We start from the raw sequence: 17,779 nt of genomic DNA, 5'->3' as shown, positions 1-17,779 counted from the left end.
TTATAAACACCAGAGTGTGGGATTATAAATGATTATAAACACTGAGTAAGGGATTATAAATGATTACAAACACAAAAGAGTGAAATTATAAATGATTATAAACATGGAGAATGTGATTATAAATGACTATAAACACTGAGAGTGGGATTATAAATGATTATAAACATGGAGAACGTGAGTATAAATGATTATAAACACAGGAGTGTGGGATTATAAATGATTATAAACACTGAGTACAGGATTATAAATGATTACAAACACAAAAGAGTGGGATTATAAATGATTATAAACATGGACAACGTGATTATAAATGATTATAAACACAGGAGTGTGGGATTATAAATGATTATAAACATGGAGAACGTGATTCTAAATGATTATAAACACAGGAGTGTGGGATTATAAATGATTATAAACACCAGAGTGGGATTATAAATGATTATAAACACCAGAGTGGGATTATAAATGATTATAAACACCAGAGTGGGATTATAAATGATTATAAAGAAATAGGTTTGATATCAACATTTATTCTGAAGGTAAAAACATTTGCGTAGAGAAAAAACAAACCGAACGTTCCTATGAATCCTATGAAACAGAAATAGTGATGAAACTCTACAAATTCTTGAGTGTCTACTTTATATGAGCTTCGTATTAACACCACTGTGGAGTGAGAAACGACAAAGACATTTAATCATCAACGTGAACACAACAAAGCAGGAGGAAAGATGGGAAAAGGAATTAAAACAAAAACGTTTTTACACACACATTACTACAAATTGTGTAGTAATAGAAACTTTCATTCATTCATTCATTCATCTTCTACCGCTTATCCGAACTACCTCGGGTCACGGGGAGCCTGTGCCTATCTCAGGCGTCATTGGGCATCAAGGCAGGATACACCCTGGACGGAGTGCCAACCCATCGCAGGGCACACACACACACACTCATTCACTCACGCACTCACACACTAGGGACAATTTTTCCAGAGATGCCAATCAACCTACCATGCATGTCTTTGGACCGGGGGAGGAAACCGGAGCACCCGGAGGAAACCCCCGAGGCACGGGGAGAACATGCAAACCGTGCCCCCCGTAATAGAAACTTTAACATACATAAACATACATAAAACCCAAAACTTGTTTACAGGATGTATACAAGTTTTTATATCTTTATATATGTGTGTGTGTTTGTGTGTGTGTGTGTGTGTGTTATACAACAGTGCTGTTAAATTCTGAATTCTGATTGGTCTGAAGGTTTTGGTTCAGTTTGTTTAACAGTCGCTCTGACCGCAGATACGCTTCACTAAGTGAGAAATAAGACTAATTCAGTAAGTAGTTGTTGTCAAACTGCTGTGGTGTAAGAGGACTTAAACTTTTAAACACGTTATGAGTGTAACAGTAACAACACCTTATCCTGGGTTATTTTTTAACTCCACTTATAAATGCATGAGGTCTGCTGTATAGTTTTGTCTTTCTCTTTGCTCAAAAAGCAGCTAAACAGGGAATGAAGTGAGGTCATGTATTCGTCACGTCTGAAAGCCTGAGCAGCAGAATAAACGCAGAAGTGCTCCACAGATACAGATACAGGTCCCTGGCCCACGGTACGGAGGAATCACCTTCTCTGAACATCAGGTCTTCTCATGAGAGGAAAAAAGTGTCAGTGCTGCCCACTTTCTGTTTAATCTGCCACAGACACGTCTTTGTTAATTATTTGCTTGCTTCTGTTGTCAGAAGGAACTTGTAGCTTCTCGAAAACAGTTATGTAAATAAATAGTTAAATAAATATCACACATGTGCTTGTTGAACTTTACATTCAACATGTATTCTGTTCTAATAAGATCTCTTTTCTTCTCTTCTCTTCTCTTCTCTCTTCTCTTCTCTTCTCTTCTCTTCTCTTCTGTCTTCTCTTCTGTCTTCTCTTCTGTCTTTTCCACTCTTCTCTTCTCTTCTGTCTTCTCTTCTCTTCTCTTCTGTCTTCTCTTCTCTTCTCTTCTCTTCTCTTCTCTTCTCTTCTCTTCTCTTCTCTTCTCTTCTGTCTTCTCCTCTCTTCTCTTCTCTTTTCCTCTCCTCTCTTCTGTCTTCTCTTCTCTTCTGTCTTCCCTTCTCTTCTCTTTTATTCCTATCTCTTCTCTTCTCTTCTCTTCTCTTCTCTTCTCTTCTCTTCTCTTCTCTTCTCTTCTCCACTCTTTTCCTCTCTTCTCTTCTCTTCTCTTCTCTTCTCTTCTCTTCTCTTCTCTTCTCTTCTCTTTTATTCCTATCTCTTCTCTTCTCTTCTGTCTTCCCTTCTCTTCTCTTTTATTCCTATCTCTTCTCTTCTCTTCTCTTCTCTTCTCTTCTCTTCTCTTCTCTTCTCTTCTCTTCTCCACTCTTTTCCTCTCTTCTCTTCTCTTCTCTTCTCTTCTCTTCTCTTCTCTTCTCTTCTCTTCTCTTTTATTCCTATCTGGGTTAGATTTATATAAGCATTTAAAACCTGAATGATTTTTTCTATTTGTTTTTCTCTTCATACCTGTAAAAACTGTCTACACACAAAGGTGATCATCAGGAGCAGATAAAAGGATTTAAATGAGGAAAAGAAAATAGCTAATAATGTCTGAAAGACTACAATGTCAGCAGAAACATGAATCTAAATAAACCTTGTGCTTATTTTTATCCGGGGAATTTGATGATGATATTTTAAGTGGTGTTCGCTTGCCATGGTGTTAAAGGAAGCTAAAGAAATACATTTCCTTAATATAATAACATAGAAGTAACTGCATGAATTAGAGCACAGACTGATTATATTGTTTTTCCTTGTGTTAGTCATGTGATACGTCGTGTCCAATCAACACTGAAGACGCTCGTCCCAATTTGTGTTAACATTCTTGTATGCACTTTAACAATATATAAATAAATATATGACCAAATTCATATGCATCACTGTACCATACTCAACACTACCTCTGTTTCTCATTAGATTTTCTGATATATCTTTTAATATATATTTTAAATTTGAATTTGTTTTGCTGCTTTTTGATTTATATTTTTAGATATATTGCTATGTTTTTGGTTTATTTTTGTTAATATTGTGGTGTTTTTTATTGTTTTATTGTGTTTTTTTCTGTTTTGTTTTATTGTGGTGTTTTCTGATTTGTGTTTCAGATATCTTACATTTCTGGTTTTCCTGCGGTGTTTTTTATTTTTTATTTTTATTGTTTTATTGCTGTGTTTTTTGGTGTTATTGTGGTATTTTGCTTTATTTGGTGTTTTCTGATTTGCATTTGTATTTACATTTATGGTTTTGCTCTGGTGTTATCCTCATTCATTCATTCATTCATTCATCTTCTACCGCTTATCCGAACTATTCTTGACTATAACTATAACTATAACTTTGTTTGTTTTATATTCATGTTTTACTTCTATTTTGGTGCTTTTTCGTTTTGTTTTATTGCAGTGTTTTTTGCTGTTATTGTGATGTTTTCTGATTTGCTGATATCATTTTTTGTCCTTGTGGCAGTCTTGTGATACGTCGTGTCCAATCAGCAGTGAGGATGTGGTAAGAATAAGGACCGCCTCTTCAGATTTTTTGTAATATTCTTGACTTGTTGTTGTGATTTTAGCCTTTGTAGCTGTTTTTCAGCTGTATTATGTTTTTGGTTTCTTGTTTGTTTTTGCGATTTTAGTTTTGTCGTTATGTTTTTTGGTTTTCTTGTGGTGTTTTACGATCTGCTGTTTTGATTTGTTAATGTGATTTCAACTTAAGGGCCATTGCCAAGAACTTATACATAATCTACACAAAAACACAGTGTTCGGTTTGTTTACCTTTCATTTTTGACTGTGGGTGTCAAACAGCTGCCGTTTGAATCAGCAGCACCTGCGTGTTAGTTAAAGCACTAGGGTGGATGGTTGTTGTGTTTCTTACAAGAGGAAGCGGTTAGAGCAACTTCCTCTAACTCGATTTTGAAAGCATCAGTAAAGTTTCCAACAGGAAGCAGGCAAAAAATATGAAGCATGTTTGCATAAGCGTATAAAATGAATAAATTGTCTTAGAATGACAAAATGCTCTTGTTTCTTTCTCAACACAACAAACTCATTATATCCTGCTACGTATTCAGTTCTCATCACCTAAACACTGCATAGGGTGGATTACGTTTAATTACGTTGCATAAAATGGGTGGAGTGTAATCTGATACACAGAAAAAAGCTAGGTTTAAGGCTGTTCTGTCTTACTTGAAAACACTTAGGAACTATGTTTGTTATAAGGTTGTTTTGGTGTGAAGAACAGTTAAAGGGTCTATGTAGAACCCAACATAAGAATGGTTTCAATTTTAGAAAAAGTCCCTTAGAGAGCTAGAACCATTAAACTTCCTAAGAAATGGACACTTTCTGATTCAGAAAACCACCCAAATAACTCTTAAAAACTTTATAAAATAGAAACTCTTTGTTGTATAGTTTAAAAAAAAGTTAAAAATTCTTTGTTGTACAGCTGTTGTTGTTGTTGTTGTTGTGTGAATCTTCAACATTAAGCTTTTATGAAAAGGTTCTTTATACTATATTCACACATGCAGGGACTCGCACCAGCAAAGCCACAGGAACTATTTATTTTTAATGAGAGCTGCTAACTTACAGTTGGTCACTAGATGTGGACGTGTCCAAAAACACAGCTAAATTAAGAAAGGGTTGAACTTTATGCAAAAATGAGCGACTCAGTGCAGCGACAATGAGTGAAGACCGTGGGCATTAAAAGTGAGGTGATTAATGCATTTAATAGTCGATTAACGCACATAGACTGAATGTGACATGACAAATAGCCATGCTGCTTGTGAGTCACCTTCACCAAAGACTCCTTCTTTTTCATCTTGCATGACATGATGCATGTACAAACTGGTGAAATTTACATAAAAACATAAAAACATTCTTAATGTTCTAAATTCTAAATATTTGCATTCTTAAGCAAATATTCCTAGAGAAAGTTTCATCTTATTGGCAAGAAAACTGATCTGAAATGCTAGTCAACAACTCTAACCACAGTAGCAGAGATGGAACACCTACTGATGACTTCATAGTACAGCAACTGTTGGCGTCAGTGAACTGGAACCATTAAACCCCCAAATAACTCATTAGGAAAGCTCTTTAGTGTAGGGGTTGTGTTACTGCTGTTAGCTTGAAACCCTTAATGGATCCATGTAGAACCTTGTGTCATGTTTATGTGTCCTCTAATCTGCATCATTGTGCTGAAAGTCTTACAGTCTAACATCAGCTGAAATAATAAGAACAAACTTCCATCTCTTACCTAAAGAATGTTGGTCATTTATAGAGTAACACTTTTTGTTGCAGTCATTTCCTTCAATCTGTGATTGTCTATATCTTCAGATCTTCTTCTGGTTCCTTAATGAATTACAGCTAGGCCAGGGCTTTCTAAACTCTTTGGGACTTAAATTGGTATCATGAATGCAACTCCAAGCCTTGACCACCAACCCGATTTAATCCTAGTTTTAGAATTTAAGACTAGTGTAACATTTGAACGTTTTCAACATGGAAGTGTAACATGAGTGAATAAAAACCAGACTAGGAGAAAGGGTGAGCTCATATTTTTTTAAACAGCTTGTCCTTAAATGCAGGAGGTGAATATGCAAAACCTTTATCGTTTTTAGACTGATGACTTAGAAGATGACTTGATTGCACCGGCTCTGCAGCATTAAGCTTAACAGCAAACAGTGAACATTTGGATCGGATTTTGAACTGCACAGCACATGCACTCTATTATAAAAAGCCATGGCTTCAGAAGACTGACTGTATTAGAAGTATTATAACCTTTAAGGTATGCCTTACAATGCTCTACGATCTCTTCTTCGTCAACAGTACAGGCCTGCACACATTTTATTTACATTCCAGTTTAAAGCATGTGATCAAATTTATTCTCAAATGCAAAAAATTCAGAAGAAATTTTTGGACATACACTAGAGTGCATTTTTTTAGCTGGATGGTATTAAATTTCTCAGTACTCATTCCAGGCTTGTTTATGATCCAGAGAAACATGGGTGGTGGTCCTTTCTAGCATCATATCTCAATCATGTGGCTTGCTTCAGTGCAGTGGTTTGAGCTCAAAGAATTTGTGGTAGGTGGCCATGGTGGAGTGCATGATCTCTCATTCTGAAAGTGCCTAGAGCAGCGGTGTCCAATCTAATCCGGAAAGGGCCGGTGTGGGTGCAGGTTTTCATTCCAACCAAGCAGAAGCCACACCAGAGTCTACTAAAAGCCAAGAACAACTGATTAATCAGGTGGAATCAGGTGTGGCTCGGTTGGAATAAAAACCTGCACCCATACCGGCCCTTTGTGGATAAGACTGGACAACGCTGGCCTAGAGTAAAGAGCTAAAACTGATGTGTTCATTTAACCCTACATATGTTCCACCACCCAACCACCATCTCTCACACATTTCTGTACAGACACACAGGAAATGAGGCAACGGTACAAGCAGATGAACAAAAAGGCCTGATCTACTCAGCACAACGTAATCAAAGACAGAAAAGGTTCCATATATTTATATCTTTAAAGTGGTTTCAATTTTACTTTCTGGGATAACCCTTTAACAACCTACAGTATGTGGAACCATTAACTGGCTCTTTTAGTTGTTGTGGTTGTTGTTAGAAGAATTAAAGGGTCTATGTAGAACATAGAGTGTTTTCACTACACTAAATACACTAAATACACAAATTTATTTAACTAAATTGTTCTTTAAAGAGGTTGAACAATTCCTTAATTAAAGAAACATTTCGAAACTGCTTTACTAAACGGAAAACCCTTCGTCGTCTGGATGTTGCTGTTGTTGTTATAGTTTGGGGAACTTGAGAAGGTTATATGCAGCACTCTACAACAAAAGCTTGTCTTTTTAGAAAAGGTTCTTCTGACCGAGAACCACTACCTCTTCAGAGAACACTTTATCCACTGTTTTACATCAAGAAAACCCCTCTGACGTATAGTTATTGTGTGTTTTTAAGGGACCCCTTAAAGATTGAATGTAGAACCCGAAAACAGCAGGGTTTCTCTTCTGGAATAGGTTCTTTAGAGAACTTGAACCATTATCTATCCAAAGAACCTTTTTGGCTACTGTTTTTATGAGGTTTGTTGGGGAAAAATCCTCAGAGGGTCTATGTAGATCCCTACAAGACAAAGTTTGATTTTTAGAAAAGTTGGTTTGTAAGATAAAATCAGAGAATCTGTTCAGACAAATTATTATTGAATCATTCTTTCTAAAGTTGTTGTGGTTAGGGGAAGCCTTAAAAGGTCTACGTAAAACCCTCCAAAAAATGGCTTTCCTTTTTCTAAAAGGAAACAGCTCATGCAAACAACCCTTTAGGAACTCTTTATAAAAGGTCAAATCTTTAGTGCACATTTGTTGTTGTTGGGGAAACACTTGAAGGTTCTACTGTATATAGGACGAGTCAACAAAGGGTTTTGGTTTTAGAAAAGGTTCTTTAAAGGGAAAATGTGATTTTCTGTGTACTTGCATGCCGAGGTTAATTAATGTCGTAAATTAGCTGATTTACATCAAGCCACGCCCACAAAACTCCATAAAAAGCATATCTCAGAGCTGAAAATGACCTACCATTTCCACCTTGTACAGGATGCCATTACTTTTGTCCTACTTTCCTTTTTTCCGATAATTATGTCGCTTTGTAGAAGCCAACATTCTGTTTTCCTATTTAAGCTTAGACAAAAATTTATAAAATTTAATGCGGCCTAGAGCTTTTGAGCCACATGCACCAAATTCGAATATGTTGTAGACGCTGGTCTGAAGTTTGTTGCTATTAGTTTTCTAAGCGATCCGAGTACCGGTACTTCTGGTACTGGGTCTCAAATTGGCCTTTTTTCCCATAGACTCCCATTATAAACTTTGGAGGTTTATAACTCGGCAAGCTTTCGAACTATCTACACCAAACTCGGCCAGCTCCTTTAGGGTGATACTCTGAACAAAGTTTTATATTGATGTACCGACTGGCCTTTTGGTTGTGCCGCAGCCCCGCCCCCAAAATATGCAAAATCAAAAAATTTTGCACAACATGGGCATGTGACATATCAAAACACTCACAACAATGAGGGGAACTTCCTTAGGAGAATTCGGATGACGTCACATGCTCGTCTCCACTTGCCTCCAAATGTTTTGGCACCCTATCTTTCTGTCCACTTGCCTCCAAAAGTAACACTGACCCTTATGTCCACTCGCCTCCAAAAAGCACCGGCCTTTGCGAATACTTGCCTCGTCAAAGCCAACATCAAAGTTTGTCGCGATGAACTTTACAAATCTAGTTTATAGATTTGTTTTTGAACAATTACTGCTAACAGGACAACACACAGCTTTAGTGTGGAAGGAAACCAAGGAACACCTATTTAATGTCCTGTATAACACAGATGTGGTGAAACATTGTATGACATCACTGAACCACTGCCAGCTTCCCTGACTGCAGCAATACTCTAATTACTTTCAATAAAAGGACTTAAAACAATAACTTTTCATCAGAGTAAATCAGGTTCCAGATGGCAGACGAGGTTCTGCTTCCAGTCTCAAGGCCATTCAGAACGCTTTAATTATCCCGTCTTGGGATAAAGTATGACATGTATGTTTATGCGGGTTTAATTCATACGGACAAGATGTTAAGACATGCTAATACGTAGCCATGTGTTTCCTCATGCTAGTTTAATCTGCACTGAACACTGCACCTTGGGTGCGGTGGCAAGTGAACAGTGTTTGTTATTCTTCTTTAATGATAGTGATAGCTGAGTGTGAAGTGCCCTGTAGTCACATGACCTGCAGTCCTGCTGTGATAGGCTCACAACTCTACACACACACACACAGAACAGATCACGGATCGGTTATTACAATAACTACAACTCTTAATGAACCACACACACACAGACACACACACACACACAGAGCAAATCCCATATCAGTTGTTACAATAACAACAGCCCTATATGAACTGCACACACACACACACACACACACACACACACACACACACACACACAGATCTCAGATCAGTTGTTACAATAACAACAACCCTATATGAATCACACACCTGCACACGGACACACACACACACACACACACACACACACACACAGAGCAGATCCCATATCAGCTGTTACAATAACGACAACCTTTATTTACACAACTACACACAGACATAGCAGATCCAAGGTCAGTTATTGCAAGGTCAGTTATTACACGCACACTCACACGCACACACATACACACACACACACACATACACTTCATACCCACAGAAGATGAGAGAAAATTTATTACAAAAACAACCCCCACACACAACACATTCGAGAGCACACTCTCTTACATACTCACACCCACCCACCACACACACACACACACACACACACACACACACAGACACACACACACGCACACAGTGCATGCGTATATATTCACAGACAAAAAGCTCACACATGCTCACCTGTATATACACAATATACACAGAAAGTCCTAAATCAGCTACGTGTGTGTGAGTGTGTGTGTGTGTGTGTGTGTGTGTGTGTGTGTGTGTGTGCAAAATACAAGCAAAATACACTGATCAACATGCAGCAGCTTTTATAGTTTCAAAAACCTTTCTCTCTCTGTCTCTTTCACACACACACACACACACACACACACATACACACACACACGTGCATGCATGTCCACACACACACATACACACACATTTATGTATATTAATTATGTACAGTAGATCTTGCATCTGATCAAAATTCCCCCAACCACCACACATCTTTTGTGTATGTGTGTGTTTCTCAACATCAAAAATTACACCAGCAGCAGTTATGAAATCTGGGTGGAATCTCCTGAACCTGACTCTCCTTACTAAGTCAACATCTTTAACAAGGAAAGAAAAGCTGGACTTTGGTCCAGGTGAGTGGATAAAAAGTCCTGGTCGGGTACAGAGAAAAATCCGCATAAGGACGTGAGAGTTCTCGTAAACCCGATAGACCAAGTGCTGCATCAATCACACCCTCCATTCCAAAAAAACACAACATCTTACCTTTGATGTGGTCCCAGTCTCAATCACTAAATAAGAGTATCATAGATGACGTCTAGGTTTTATTTAAAACAACAGCTTTTCTGCCTTTCTTCTTTTCAGCTCGTGGTCAACACCCCACTTAGACAGATGGGTGTGCGGAGCTCAAGGGTGGCTGCAGGTCTGACTCTCTGTCAGTTTGCTAACTTCCTGCTGCATACGGAAGTTCAGGTCCAGACCTGTTCAGTGCATTCCAGCGCAAGAGGGCGATTACTTACACTTACACACACACACACCACTAACACACACGGCTAGTGTGGTTGTACCTGTGGCTGAAATTGATTTTGTGTGTGTGTGTGTGTGCTACTGAAAATAACTCTGAAAATCCACAAGAGAAGAAAATGTATGAACTCAATACAAATCAAAGGAGTCTAAATTTTAAAATCTCACTTCAATATGTATAATATACTCTATGTGTGTATGTATGTATAAATTATATATCTGATTGGACATCATTATTCTACTAATAATTATTCTGTTCTTTTATTAATAGTGTTATATTCTGTTCATATTATATTACAAAGAACTGAACTATTTTAGGGGGCACGGTGGCTTAGTGGTTAGCACGTTCGCCTTACACCTCCAGGGTTGGGGGTTCGATTCCCGCCTCCGCCTTGTGTGTGTGGAGTTTGCATGTTCTCCCCGTGCCTCGGGGGTTTCCTCAGGGTACTCCGGTTTCCTCCCCCGGTCCAAAGACATGCATGGTAGGTTGATTGGCATCTCTGGAAAATTGTCCGTATTGTGTGATTGCGTGAGTGAATGAGAGTGTGTGTGTGTGCCCTGCAATGGGGTACACTCCGTCCAGGGTGTATCCTGCCTTGATGCCCGATGACGCCTGAGATAGGCACAGGCTCCCCATGACCCGAGGTAGTTCGGATAAGCGGTAGAAAATGAGTGAGAGAGAGAGAGAGTAAAGTACTGTATGGGTGCCATTTCTTTTGGAAATAGACCCCATTCTTCTTCTTGTTGTTTTTTTTTTATGTTGATGCTAATTCTCTAGCAATTATCTATTGATCTAATCTAATGTAATGATCAATTATCTAGCATCTCATTCATTTAATTCTGTTTTCATTTACACCCTCAAACCCAGGACCAATGAGCTTGGTTACAAGGAATTCTTTATTAACGTAGGTGGATTTATAAACGTTTCTATTAGTATTTTTGGGGGTATTTTCACTACTGTGTAAGCACATATATATATATATATATATATATATATATATATATATATATATATATATATATATATAAAGTCATTTGAATAAACAAGGTTTGTGAGTGTGACTGATCTGGTAGTGTGAGGTGTTGTGGTATATAAAAAAGAGCAGGCCACTGGAAAGGAACTCAACGTCTATGAGTCGAAATGATTCACTGCTCTGTAGAGGAAAAGCTTCAGATCTGAAACGGCTTTACGATCTGGCTTTCGTAGTGCGCAAGAAAACACTGGGAATTAAGAGATAGGTCATCCTGTTTGAATCGCTTTTCCAGGCTGAACTTAGACCTCCCTGTGGGATTGAGTATGATCAGACTGGGAGAACACACTTATGATTCATCTCAGTTCAAAGCATCACACGACTCGTGATTTGTACCAGTCAGGGTAATGTGAACGGACTCATGGTTCGAGAAGACACAAGAACTGGATAAGAAGAAGGAAATTGTTTTTTATAGTGTCCATGTTAATGATTGAACGTTTTTCTCATGTCTCACTCCACAGTGGTGTTAATATGAAGCTTATATGAAAGTAGACACTCAGGATGTTAAGAATTTGTAGAGTTTTATCACTATTTCTGTTGTTCTCTACAATACTAAGGGTGATATATTCATAGAAAAGTTCCAGAAAAACCAGTGATTTTTTCCCCCAAAGTTTGTATCTTTTCTCATTTTTGCTCTCTGAGATGCTCCTGAGATGTTCATCTTAAAAGCAGCTCATATTTATCTTCAACACAAAATTCAGTGTAAGATTATTATTAAAACACACTGAAAGAAAGAACAACAGAGTACTGGACTCATTTTTAGATCAGACTCACAGAGACGATATCAGACGCTTCTTTATACTGAATGAAAATGTCCCAGAAGTCACTTTCCATTTCGCCTACACAGTAGATCTTCAGTGTAAAGGGGAAAAGAGTTGAACATTTTAGCAGCGGCTCATTTCCCTGATGTTAGCCTTATACTTTAATCTTCAGTAGATGCTTTATCCAGCTCAGGGTTTCAAAGCCTATGTAGATCCTTACAAACAACAGGCTCTAGAAAAAACATCAGATGGTATTTAGTTGCAAAACTAATGCTAAAAAGAAGATGAGTTTAGCAGAAAGTTTCCAGAACATTTTGCTTGTCATATGTAGTTTATATGTGTCCAAAATGTTCTCAAAGAACCATTGAGAGGAGCAACGTTTTTAACTCATTAAGATGGTGGTATTAGTAGAATCTGTTCTACTGTATATTTACAGTAGCTGTGATCTATCTGAAGAAGGATAGGGAGAAGAAGGGAGAGATGTATCTTTGAGGAACCTTTTTGAAGAGATGAGTGTCTGAAGAAAACATGTCGTGTGAAGAATCGAAGATTTTGTAAAAGTCTTTACTTTATGGTATAAATTTGAACACCAGGTCTCACCTTAACTTCACATGTGAATGAAAAATGCTTTCCTGGAAACACATAAACGTGTTCTTTCATCACAAAAATAACTAAATAATAAGGATATGACGACATCCGAAATGATGGTTTCTGGTAGGTTTCCAGTGGAGCGCAGATCGGTTTGTTTAAAGAGGGAAGGAGTTGAGAAAGGAGACGGAAAATTATGAAGATGAAGTCATTACGTCGTCATTTCTGGGCAAGGACACTCTTGACCTTGCAGCCAGGATTCCACATAATCGAGCAAGATTTTGGTGATGCTATGTGACTCCTGTGGAGTTCCTGTGGAGATCTGCCTGTGCTTTGGAGGATATTACTTATTCCTTATTTCTATGGGAAACAGATGGAGAGATGGAATAATAAAGTGAAGGAGAGAATTATCTGGATGAATCCTGAAGACTAAGCCTGAAGTAAGCAAGCCAAGAGATCTGGATATCTTCAGATAGTGACCGTAAACACACACACACACACACACACACACACACACACACACATATTACAGGTTACTCACAGAGAACTTCCACTTAGGAATAGCAGTGTGTTAGTGTAAGTCACATTTCAATTTTTTTTTACAATATGCAGTCTTACGAAATTTCTTTACTGAAGCGTATTTAAAATCTCCGTCCAGGGTGTATCCTGCCTTGATGCCCGATGACGCCTGAGATCCCCGTGACCCGAGGTAGTTCGGATAAGCGGTAGAAAATGAGTGAGTGAGTGAGTGTATACTTATCTCTTACCAGAGATGGGGGACTCAAGTCATATGACCTGACTCGAGTCAGACTTAAGTCGCAAATTTGAGACTTGAGACTTGCTTGACAAATATTAAAAAAGACTCGACTTGACTTTGCCTTGACATTCATGACTTGAGACTTGACTCGGACTTGAGTTAAATGGTTCAGAGATGGGGGAATCGACTTGACTCGAGTCAGACTTAAGTCACAAATTTAAGACTTGAGACTTGCTTGACAAATATTAAAAAAAGACTCGACTTGACTTTGACTTGAGACTTACTTGTGACTTGCACATGAGTGACTTACTCCCACCTCTGCCTCTTACCCTGAGAGATGGTGGGAGTAAGTCACACATGTGCAAGTCACAAGTAAGTGTCAAGTCAAAGTCAAGTCGAGTCTTTGACTTGACACTTGGGACCAGTGGAGCAGTGCTGGTAGCTCTGAGGGTGTGAGGTGCAGTGTGAGGAGGGATAAGAGCTTTGAGGTAAGAGGGAGTTGGTCCATTTTTGGCATTGTAGGCAAGCATCAGTGTTTTAAATCTGATGCCTGAAGCTAGCAGAAGCCAGTGGAGGAGCGCAGCAGTGGGGTGGTGTGAGAAAACTTAGGCAGGATAAAAACAAATCACTGCATATTAAATCATTTGCAGATGATGAAATACATTCAAAGGTAGACCTGCCAGCAGAGAGCTGCAGTAGTTCAGTCTCGAAATAGCAAGAGACTGAACAAGTACCTGGGCAGCCTGTGTGGATAAAAATGTCTGAATCCTTCTGATGAGCGTGCAACTTTAACAGCATGCGAGGAAAATAAAAGTTGATTGTTCATGGTTACCCCAAGGTTGCGAGCCATGGCTGAAGGGGAGATCAAAGAATTGTGCAGGGAGATCACAAGATTCTGACCCTGGGAATGAATGACTTGGGATGACCAGTGGTTTAGTTTTGCTGGGATTGGGTTTCAACTGATGAGCAGTCATTCATGATGCAGTGGTCATCCATAGTGTAGTGGTTAAGGTGTTGGGCCAGTGATTGGAAGATTGATCGGTCCATCAAGCATCCTAGGAAAGGGCATCTGCCAAATGATGTAAATGTAGAATACAGTATAGAGGAAGACAAGAAGAGGACATTTTCTAGGATACCAGTGGAGAGTCTGTATGGAACAGACGTCGATCCGCTCCATGTTACTTGATATGAACAACCTTCTAGGTCTGAAGCAAACCAGGGTTAGGGTTAGGGTTAGGGTTAGGGTTAGGGTACCATGCTGCTCCACAAATTACAAGACCCCCAAGGATGGACAAGAGAGTCTTGCAGTTGACTATGTCAAATGCTGCCGAATGGTCGAGGAGGAGGACAGATGACAGCTTGGCTGATCTAGCAGCATGTAGTTTCTCAGTGACAGCCAATAGGGTCAAAGACAGATCAAAGCTGGTTGGGATCTTGGAGTTTGTTCTGCAAGATATAGAAAGACAATTGATTATAAACAATTTCAAGAATTTTGAAAACATTCAAGAATTTTAGAAAGAAAAGCAAGAAGTGATACTGGTCTGTAGTTGCTGATGTCTAAGGGATCCAGAGCAGGTTTTATTAGGATGGGTATAACCTGGGCTCTCTTGACCAAAGGTTTCATAGGGTATCTGATAGCTAGTTGCTAGGGTAATTCTAGACTAGGCTTAATTTTTGTAAATTATAGTGTACCTGCAGGAATATTAACTGTGATGCTAATGCAGCTTTTTTACTTGAAAGGTTAGAACATGTTATTGGTGTTAAAGGGACAGCCCTCTCCTTGCTCAGGTCTTATTTGTCTGATCGCTGTCAGTTTGTAGAACTAAATGGAGACTGATCTAATGGTAAACAAACTAACATACTAATGTTCGGTGTTCCGCAAGGTTCTGTATTAGGCCCGTTGCTTTATTCCCTATATATTGCTACCCCTTGGTACAATTATCTGTAAACATTGAATTATCTTTCATGTTATGCTGATGACAAGCAGTTATATGTTTTATCTAAGTCAGATGTGAGTCACCAGCTTAATAAGATTAAAGATTGTGTGAAAGATGTCAGACAGTGACAGAGTCAAATTTCACACTGATTATTAAATACTATCATTGACCTATTAAGTACTTAATGGTCACGAACCACAGTACCTGAGTGATCTTTAGTTTTTTTTTATTTGTCACGCATACTTTAATCAAAAGGTGTAGGCTATTTGGTAGTACCTTTAGTACAAAAGGCTACAGCAGGAGGCGGAGCCTTTTCTCACAGAGCCCCAGAGTTATGGAACAGACTTCTAGTTGGTGTTCGGGACTCAGACACAGTCTCAGTGTTTAAGTCCAGGCTGAAAACACATTTGTTTAGTCTAGCTTTTTATGAATAGCTTTTCTTAGGTAAAGGAGCAGATCTGGAGGGTTCATGGGCATAGAGTGTTTGGTGAACTGGGATGTCTGGATGCTGTCGGCTTACCATCCTCACAAGTCGCAAGGTTTGCAGACTGTGGAGTGGTGGGACAGTTAATGTCCCAGGAAGCCATCTTGTCTGTATCACCTTCTGGCTCTCCCTTTTAGCTATGCTGTCATAGCTAGTCTTACCAGAGTCCCTGTCTGCACCTGTCTGCACCTCTCTCTCTCTCTCTCTCTCTCTCTCTGTCAAACTATACTTGCCACTACCGAGCTCCCAATGTTCCAAGTTCTTAATCTTTTTGTCTCTTCTTACGGACCTACTTCGTCAATCCTGATGTTCTACCCCTTGATGGAGGCTCGTTGCCCGGTGATCACCATGCCGGGGTTTGATCTGCATGGTCAGACAGTGACTCATGGGATTGCAACTATTGTTGCGTCAGTCAGCTGTATGGTCTGGTCTTAATCAGCAATCAATTGAAGACTTTGGCAGGAAGGAATTAGTGTTGGGTGTGTGGTGAACTCAGAGTTTGTGCTGACCCATTAGTTCCTCAGGAGCTCTCGGTTGCACAATTATAAACTGTTGTAGAAATGACATTATTTACATTTACATTATTTCCTGTCCAGTGTCACCCAAATGAGGATGAGGTTCACTTCTGAGTCTGGTTCCTCTCAAGGTTTCTTCCTCATATCATCTCAGGGAGTTTTTCCTCACCATCGTCACCTCAGACTTGATCATTAGGGATAGATGTTAGAGATATATAGAATTTTAAATTAATATTTTAAAATGAATTTTAAACTTTAAATGTATGTATTTATTTTTATTTTGTGTTGATTTTATTTATTTATTTTTACTCTGTTTCTATACTTCTGTAAACCAGCTTTGAGACACTGTGAATTGATAAAAGTACTATACAAATAAATTGAATTGAATTGAATCGATAAACAAACCGATGTCACTATTAATTCAATTCAATTCATTTGTAGATTTATTTTAAATCTACAAATAATTTATGTATCACTAATGATCAAGCCTGAGGTGACGGTGGTGAGGAAAAACTCCCTGAGATGATATGAGGAAGAAACCTTGAGAGGAACCAGACTCAGAAGTGAACCTCATCCTCATTTGTGTGACACTGGACAGGAAATAATGTCAATGTAAATAATGTCATGTCTACAACAGTTAGTAGTTGAGTGGAATTGTGTAACCAAGAGCTCCTGAGGAAGAAGCCTGATCATGTGATTTTGGTCATGTGACTCTGAGAGACTCAGAGGGCTTTTCTAACTTCTCCATTAGCTTTGTCACACTCATACTGTGTCATTTTATTTTGAAATACTGTATATACATTTAGTTAAATATTGTATTGGGCAAATAAACCTCAATGTGAAATAAATTATACGGTGAAATGCTTAAAAAATGGCTAAACCTTATCTTTATATAATATATCCCATAATGCACTAGTTCTGTATGACATGTATGTAAATATATCCGTGATATACATTTTAAGCATTTTTGATACAAGTTTATTTCACTTCTCATTTATACATATATATATATATATATATGTATATATATATATATATATATATATATATATATATGTATAAATGAGAAGTGAAATAAACTTGTATCAAAAATGCTTAAAATGTATTTCACATATAAATAGTATAATATATATATATGTATAATAGTATAAAAGTGTATTCTCACATACGTATATCAGCTATAAACACTATTCCCCTTACCAGCCTCTATTTTTCCTCTTTCTCAACATTTATAAAGCAGAAAACATCACAAAATACCTTTATCCACGTTATGAGGAACAGCTGTACCTTCATGTAGTTATCCAATTAGCCAATCATGTTGGAGCCATGCGCATTCATGCACATCGTGCACATTCAGGTCAAGGGTTTCAGTTAAAGTTCACATCAAACATCAGAATGAAGAAAACGTCTGATCT

General features: G+C 38.3%; 1 protein-coding gene across 2 annotated transcripts in view; it reads right to left on the bottom strand.

The window, feature by feature from the left end:
* apbb1ip (amyloid beta (A4) precursor protein-binding, family B, member 1 interacting protein) overlaps window positions 1–10,213 on the bottom strand; it is a 37,112-nt gene extending 26,899 nt beyond the window's left edge. For both annotated transcript variants that reach the window (XM_060869541.1, XM_060869542.1), the window contains exon 1: window positions 10,034–10,213. The gene's annotated coding sequence lies outside the window, so the exon portion shown is untranslated. The remainder of the gene's footprint in view (window positions 1–10,033) is intronic.
* Window positions 10,214–17,779: the final 7,566 nt, after the last annotated feature.

This window comes from Tachysurus vachellii, chromosome 5 (assembly GCF_030014155.1).
Source record: "Tachysurus vachellii isolate PV-2020 chromosome 5, HZAU_Pvac_v1, whole genome shotgun sequence".
Taxonomy (NCBI): domain Eukaryota; kingdom Metazoa; phylum Chordata; class Actinopteri; order Siluriformes; family Bagridae; genus Tachysurus; species Tachysurus vachellii.
This window is presented reverse-complemented; position numbering and strand designations above follow the sequence as displayed.